The sequence below is a fragment of the Tasmannia lanceolata genome, unplaced genomic scaffold, assembly GCF_043159265.1.
Source record: "Tasmannia lanceolata isolate RefF3 unplaced genomic scaffold, GAP_Taslan_0.1 ptg000003l, whole genome shotgun sequence".
Lineage (NCBI taxonomy): Eukaryota > Viridiplantae > Streptophyta > Magnoliopsida > Canellales > Winteraceae > Tasmannia > Tasmannia lanceolata.
Window position 1 is genome coordinate 10,756,530 of NW_027518680.1, and position 8,866 is coordinate 10,765,395.

Here is an 8,866-nt window from a genome sequence, read left to right on the forward strand (position 1 = left end):
AATATCACCACGCCTGAGAAAATCCCATCAATGCCAATGGAGCAGTTTGAGCTAATTTGATAGGACATTATAGGACTGTCCCTCTGAGATTCTAACACCAGGGTCGAATCTCTCCAATCATTCTCATCATTAAGGAAGGCACGTTGCCCTTGAACTTTCAGCGCCAATCCGTTGCCTCCGATGAAGTGTCTCATCTTTGAAATTTGTTTTGAAGTGTGTATACCAACCCTCTTGTCAAAGTTGGTAAGTCTAACCATGTCAATATCAATTCTTAGTATGTTGTGTTTATTGGTCTCTCTCATTGTGAGCCAATGTCCAATCTTGTTGAATTTGATGGAGAGCCTATCGTGGCGCGTCAAAAATCATTGATGTACTTCAAACATTCAATGCAATGAACATCTGATTCCAGTGTCATCAATATTCTTGTATATGTTCACTCTTGGATCTAATGTTAATAAACAAATTAAGACACCCTCCTCGGACGAGGATGCCGATGAAATTCTCCTCGAGATTTGAAAGATGATCAAGCGAGAGGAAGAGTGTCGAGCAAAGCCACTTGAAGATGAAATCGATATCGTGGATAGTGGTATCGAAATCCGAAACTCGGGAAATAAGGATTGGCAAAATCTCCCGAAGAGCGCAAAGAATCGATAAACCTATTTAGAGGGTTCAAGGAAGTGTCGCTTGGTCCTATGAGGATAAGCCGGAAGCGTGCCTTGGCACTATTCAACGTAAGTCACCCTCAGCTTCAGACATCAGGTCGAAAAGGCGAAAATTTCAAATGAAGAATACCAGACATCAAATGCAGTGAATGAAAAATTGAGAGAAGACTTTCGGACAGCAAAGTCATGAGCATAGAACATGAACCCCAAAAAGAATACTTGGGCTATACATTGCGGTGGAATTTCTAGTTAAAGCATTCAAGGTGTAGGGCATTCCCCACATCCAAGCAAAAAAATAAAAATCAGAATGAACAAAAAAAAAGAAGATAGAATCCAGAGAAGAAAGGAGAAGGGAGCATGCCCCACGTCAACTCCTCAAGAATGTCAGAATCTCAAAAAGCAGAGCTGATAAATAGATTGAAAGATTTCAAAATCTTCAGCATTCAGAGAAGACCTAGAGTCGTAGAATCCCGAATATCAGTGCGAGATCCCAAAGAAAAAGTGGGAATTCAATCAGTCTAGCTTGCACAGTGCAGATGAAGTCTTGCCAGGAAATGCCGCCAGACTCCTCAAAAAAAAAGAGAAAGAGAAAAAAGTTCAAAGCCATTGAACCGTAGTCACTCAAGAAGCTTGTATGCCAAAACACCAGAAGGCCATCCTTGGACGCCTGCGCTTTAAACGCCAAAAATCCCAAGTTTAAAAAAAAAAATCCTTTTGCAAACACCTTCGAGCCTCAACAAAATCAAACATTCTTTTCAAACACCCTCAAACCAGGGACATTTGGTCCGAACTACGTCTGACATGATCCCTTTCTACAGGGTACGTAGGCAACCTGATCAATTCAGGTTCGGTCGACCTTTGGAATAAAGTCAAATTATTCCCTTTCAACCTTTGAGCTAAAAGCCAAATCATTCTATTCCAAACCCCAGTGAACCACGCGAACCTGATCCTCCATTGTTGGGGTACTTAGGCAACCTGGCCAATCCAAGTTTAGTCGAAACTTTGAAATCCGAAAGAAATATCCAACCGTTTTGAACCCAAGCCCACCTAGAAAGTCCTTCTGGTGAACAAGCAGAGGTTTGAAGTCGAGAAAAAAAAAAGAAAACGATGGAGTCTGAAGACCCGCTAGGCTGAAAACCCGAGAGGGCGGTCTAGGCAAAATTTAGGGTCATTCACCCGCTAAGTTGACAACTGAAAAGTCAGCTTAGGCAAAAATTAGGGTATCAAGCCCGCTGGATTGAAAACCCGAAAGGGCGAACCAGGCAAAAGTTAGGGCAAGCGGTCCGTCAGATTGAAAACCTGAAAAGGCAATCTGGTCAATGGCAACGACTTCCAACGAAAAAGCGAATCATCGAGATGGAGAAACAGTCTTCAACCAAGGTAAAATCTCGGAGTCCAAGTAGTGCCAGCAAGCTTACTTTAACATTCCTCTAAACTAGGGGCATTGAAACCGAGCAATCTGAAAGGGATAATAACCATGACGTAAACACCGAAAGAGGAGAGTAGTGCCTCTTGACACGGTCTTCGAAATACTCTAAGAGTGGCTAAGCCAAACCCTTAAAAATGACACATCAGATCCAAGAATGAGTCGAAAGCGAATCTAGTCCTTCGAGCAATAAGAGTCTTCTTTGATTGAGTCCTTGAAAATCTGTTCCTCCTTCATATTTGTGTTCCCTTTCCTTGCAAAGTCCAAACTGTCGGGTGCTGGAAGAATGGGAGCGTGTCCTCCAAAATGCGAAGAAAATTCAGAGTAAATCCTGGTTTAGATATCAGAAGGGGCGGGAGACATCTTGTTCAAACCTACCAGAGACCTTAAGCCTCCAAAAGTGAGCAATGCGAAAGAAAGGATTCTCAGACTCAGCCATCATGGTGATTGTCCTACTCTCTCCATACAAAAAAAAAAATTGTGCAACCTCAAGCCTTCATGAAATGAAGCATCTTTTCTTCAACCATCATTGTCCTGCCTCTTTAAAACTCTTGTCATGGAAACACAATATACTAGGGGCATCTTTTATGACTTGCGTCATAAAAGATATCAAGAGCACAAAGGCAATCAGTAATAGTGTCTCCAGCAAGTTAAGATAAGAGGGGTACGAGCACATCTCAAGCCAAGCCTCTAAACTCCTCAGTTGAGTCCATTCTTCAGAAGAGTCAATTCTCCAAGTAAATCAGTTTCCCTAGCGGAGTCTAGAATTTGCTCGCGCAGCCTTCAATCCCCGGCAAAATTCAGTTCTCTCAGAACTTCTCAGAAAAAATGGTCAATACTCAAAACCTCAGCAAGTTACCTGTGTCTGGTTCTCAACAGAGATCGCGCACTCCTAAAGTTCTCGGCAAGAGACAATCAATCCTGTAATGGAATCGATCGAAATCTCGATTTCTTGAATCAAAATTGTTCATTCTTGAGTTTCGTATTCTTGATTCCTAGAGTGGTTTGATCATGATGCTGTCTAATCATTCCGCTTTGTTCATCTGTCAAGATGCTGTCTTCTCAGATCCCTATTTAGGAATGATCATGATGCTGTCTAATCATTCCGCTCTGTTCATCTGTCAAGATGCTGTCTTCTCAGATCCAAATTCAGGTTTGATCATGATGCTGTCTAATCATTCCGCCGTATTCATCTGTCAAGATGCTGTCTTCTCAGATCCCAATTCAGGTTTGATCATGATGCTGTCTAATCATTCCGCTTTGTTCATCTGTCAAGATGCTGTCTTCTCAGATCCCAATTTAGGAATGATCATGATGCTGTCTAATCATTCCGCTCTGTTCATCTGTCAAGATGCTGTCTTCTTAGATCCAAATTCAGGTTTGATCATGATGCTGTCTAATCATTCCGCCGTATTCATCTGTCAAGATGCTGTCTTCTCAGATCCCAATTTAGGTTTGATCATGATGCTGTCTAATCATTCCGCTTTATTCATCTGTCAAGATGCTGTCTTCTCAGATCCCAATTTAGGAATGATCATGATGCTGTCTAATCATTCCGCTCTGTTCATCTGTCAAGATGCTGTCTTCTCAGATCCAAATTCAGGTTTGATCATGATGCTGTCTAATCATTCCGCCGTATTCATCTGTCAAGATGCTGTCTTCTCAGATCCCAATTCAGGTTTGATCATGATGTTGTCTAATCATTCCGCTTTGTTCATCTGTCAAGATGCTGTCTTCTCAGATCCCAATTTAGGAATGATCATGATGCTGTCTAATCATTCCGCTCTGTTCATCTGTCAAGATGCTGTCTTCTCAGATCCAAATTCAGGTTTGATCATGATGCTGTTTAATCATTCCGCCGTATTCATCTGTCAAGATGCTGTCTTCTCAGATCCCAATTTAGGTTTGATCATGATGCTGTCTAATCATTCCGCTGTGTTCATCTGTCAAGATGCTGTCTTCTCAGATCCCAATTTAGGTTTGATCATGATGCTGTCTAATCATTCCGCTCTGTTATTCTGTCAAGATGCTGTCTTCTCAGATCCCAATTTAGGTTTGATCATGATGCTGTCTAATCATTCCGCTTTATTCATCTGTCAAGATGCTGTCTTCTCAGATCCCAATTTAGGTTTGATCATGATGCTGTCTAATCATTCCGTTTTGTTGATCTGTCAAGATGCTGTGTTCTCAGATCCCAATTTAGGAATGATCATGATGCTGTCTAATCATTCCGCTTTATAATCTCCAAATCCCTGAGTGGCTTAATTAGATGCTGTCTAATCATTCCATTCTGCAATTTGCGAGAATCTGCCTCGTCAATTCATCTTATCATTCCTTCTCGATGAGAATCTGTCTCGTCGATCCATCTCGTCGCCCCCTTGCATCCCTTCCGTTCGAAATCTCGGGCCAGTCAAAATGTGTTGTCTGCTCGGCTTTGGCTTCCGTGCGACAAGCACACTCTGCCAAAGAGGGGCATCTGTAGACACCCCATTTTGACAGGGCCCTAAAGTCCCCAAAATCGAATATCCAATAGAATTCCCGAATTTTGAGTCCCCAGATGTCCCGAAATTAATCTCGAAATTCCTGAGGGCTGACCCCAAAATGAGAAGAAGGCTCGTGCTCTGGGCATCTGGTTGTGCACATTTGTGGGTACAAATCCCCAAGAGGTTGTTAGTATTCTTGAGAATCCCCCTGCAAAATTTCAGGGCAATCGGGCGAAAAATAAAAAAAAAGAAGAAAAAAGGGCAAAATAAAATCAGAGCGGGGTAGTGTTGATGTTCTCTCTCTTTATTGTGGAAGAGGGGGTGAAACAATCAAGTGAGGGTGGTCATTGATGAAGAGAAAATCAAATAGGGCATAATGGCAGGAGGGTAAAATACCTCATCCTTGGGGTGCTTTTGTAAAGTGGGCATGGCTTTCTCTACAAGCCACATACTTAGACCATTGGATTAAAGAGATGAGGTGTAGGGTCAAGATTAGTTAGAACACTTTAGGGTTTTAGGGTTTCTAAAATGGAGTGTTTGTGGAGGGAGTAGATCAAGGGTGGAGATCACCCAAGGAAAGGAAGATACCACATAGAGGGTTAGGATTAGAGTTAGGGATTGAACCCTAAGTATAAAAATCAAAGAGAGCTTGTGGGAGAAAGGGGAGTCTCATTTTTCATTTGAGAAGAAAAACAGAGGAGAAGAGGGAGCCCATTCTTGTAGGAAAATATACAGAGAGAGAGAAGAGCAGAGAAGAAGAAAAAAAAAAAAAAAAAAAAAAACCAAAACCACCTTCTTCTCCGGCAAGCTTGCCGGAATCCGGCAAGCTACAACCCCTCCATCTTCCTCCTCCGTTCCCTTCTACCACCATCACCACTACCATCTCAGCCAATACCCACCACCATCTTTGTTTACCCTGCAAACCCACATCCACCAAACCCACCTTCTCCGGCAAGCCTCCGGAGTCCGGCCGAACCACCACATCAAATCCATTTTCGGCCATCTCCGCCTCCAATCCACCCACAACCACCTCCACCTCCCTTCTCTGCAACCTCCACCGCCAGCAAGCTCCCCCATCCCCACCACCATTGTTTTCAGCCCTCATTAAATCCCCTATCAAAACCCCATTAAAATCCTATCCCTTCACCCACCATTTTCTCCGGCCAAACCACAGGAATCCGGCCAAAAAAGGAGAAACACCACTACCGGCCACCCTCTGCCACCCCCCCAAACTCGTTTTCAACCTCCACCACCATCTTTCCCTTTCACCCCCAATTTCCACCATTTCCCTCCCTACAGAACCCTCTGCCAAAACCCATTTTCGTTCCACCATCACCGACGACCTCCTTCATTTTTTATTTTTATTCTCCTCCACCAGCCACCACCACCTCCTCCACAGCCACCCAGCCACAACCGCACCCCATTAGAACCCACTTCACAGCCACCCACCGCCAGCCACAACCGCACCCCATCCCAAACCCACTTCGCCGCCGCCCACCTCCAAGCCGCAACCGCACGCCACCCAAACCCATTGCACAGCCGCCCACCTCCACCCCAAATCTTCAAACCCATAACCACCGAACCTACCTTCTTCTCCGGCAAGCTTGCCGGAATCCAGCAAGCCTATTCCACCTCCTCTGCCACCCCAAAACCCATTATTTCCACCATTATCAACCCTTATCACCTCTATTCACTACCCTTTTTAGATTCTTCATAGATTTTCAAAACCATCTCCCACAGCCATCATTATCCCCTTCATCTTTATTTTCATCAATCCCATCTCAAATCTGAAATCCACGGCTCCATTTTTTTCGGCACCACCACTGGATCTGGAAACCCATGGCAAAATCCATTGATTCTGGCTGGCCAATTTGCAGAGAGCGTTGGAGAAGAGGATTATAAGAGGCTTAAACTTCAAAAAAAGAAAGAAAAAAAAGAAGAAAAGGTAAACCTATTACCCTTGTTCTCTTTAGTTCTGTTCTTCATGGTGTGTTTTGGTTTCCTTGGCTTCAACTTTACTCTTGATTCTAGTTGGGTTTTCATCATATCTCAATCTCATCTGCTGATAAAAATTGTCTGTATCAGAATCTTGATCTGAATCTGTCATTGATGTGTTTACATCCCATTAATCGTTATAACTTTAGTTGGTTTACCCACTAGATGACTCTTATTATGATTTTCATTGGATTAGTGAGCAGCCTTGGGTCTTTCAAATCGTATTCAATGGAGATTTTGGGACTGCACATTAAGTGACCTCCATTGTGTTGCCAAGTTAATGCCGTGTACACGTTCCTAATACTACATTTATATTCATGCATGACTTGGGAATAGAATCATTGAATTCCTAAGTATTCTTTCGTTGAGCAAAGCTGTTTAAATAAATCCCAATGCTCAGCTAGTCCTAGCTCATATTCCTGTGATCATTTGGGGGTACAGTTTGAGTTGAGTTTGAGGTAATTATTAAAGTACGGTAGTAACTGCATTTATATTATGATCCACTGATTCAAGTGCTACCATGTTTTAGCGCTCACTCAAGCTGCTTATGACTATGTCCTTCTTCTAATCTGTTTGTGGGGATAGTATGCCGTTTGATCACTCTTTGGAAATGTGTTGAGGAAGTCTATATCTTTCTCAAAGGTAATGGTATCACGTCAGTCCTGTTATGCTAAGTTGAAACATGGTTAAATTTTGGTAGCAGCCCGAGTTAATCTGCCATCCCTTCCCATTTTGGGTTTATTTTGTCTACGTGTTTGGAGTTTGGGATAAATGTTTGTATCCTAGGAGCCTCACAAAATCGTGGTTATTTGATTGCCATTTTACATCTGTGCGCGTCACTTTATTCATCTGGTCATTCGTTTGAAAGCAGGTGTTAGGATGAGAGTATGGGCTCCCCTTTTGAAATCCAAGGCATGTTTTGTGCATGCTACACATTCTAGTTTCAGATAATCTTCTAGAGACGGGGATCAAAGTGAGTGTTTATTCATTCGGCTTAGAGAGTGGGTATAGTTATCAAAAGTGATCAATGCTCACTTTAGCTTTCGCAGCAGTGACCTCGCCATGACTTGGTGATTATACCCAACTTGCTCATTTTCTTCTTAGCGCATTTGTCTCATAATGATAATAACTGGATTAACTCTTAGGAATTGCATGAGCTTGGTTAATAAAAGTCCTTTCCTTTGGATTCCGGTTCTATTTCAGGGTCTGAGAGATTCCTCTGGTTGTCGAGATCTTTATTAGAGTTCAGGGTGTCCGTTAGCATTTGATATTATCGTTAGTTTTCGGAATCCCCCCTTCGGGTGGAGGCTATGACGGAACGTATCTTGAGCCAACCCTTTCCCTTCCTGCCTTAGAGTTTCCGCAGGTTAAGGGATTTCTTCCTCTTTAGAGTCAGTCCTAGAGAGTTTAGGAGTCAGTCTTACCATCCTAGGGTTTAGGCGTCTGTCCTACCCCTGTAGAGTTTAGGATTCTGTCCTATCCCTTCATAAAATTTAGGATTCTGTCCTTCCATCTTTCAGAGTCAGTCTTCAGCATAGGAGTCAGTCCTTCAGTCTTTCAGAAGTCTGTCCTATCATCATAGGGGTTAGGATTCTGTCCATCCCCTCATCAAGTCATGTGATTTTGTCCGCTCCTGCAAGGTATAGGATGCTGTCCAACCCTTGCAGAGTCGTGATTCTGTTTATTCCCCCCGCAAAGCATAGGATGCTGTTCAACCTTTGCGGGATATCAGAAGTCTGTCCTCCCCTTGTGATGATAGGATTCTGTCATCTTGTGTCGAAAAAATCAAAAACATCTGAAAAATCAAAAATCTCAAAAATCTCGAGTCATTAGAGTGTAGTTAGGAAAATCTGGTCCGAACTACGGATGGCTTGATCCCTAGCTGAGGGGTACGTAGGCAGCTCAGGCGTCCAGCTGGCATCCTGAGTCCAGTCATCATCTTTTTACATCATCTTTTTACACCCTTTCTTTTTACAGTATTTTCACACACCATTTTTTTTTACACCCTTTCACCATTTTTTAAATCACCATTTTACAAATATTTCTCATCTTTTCGTCCACCCGAGTTCAGTCAAACCTTTTTAATAAATATTTTCAAACATTTCAAAACAAAAGCAAAAATGGGCAAGGATGGTGACTGCCAGGTCACTCGGAGCCCTCTTTTCATTCCATTTCCGGTTTTCATCGTGATTTTCCGGTTTCCATCGGTTTTCTGACATTTTATCGGGTTTTGGGACGGGCGATGACGTAGCGTGGCCCTTTTACAGGGATTGTCCTCGCTGAGCCCAACGATAGGTCAT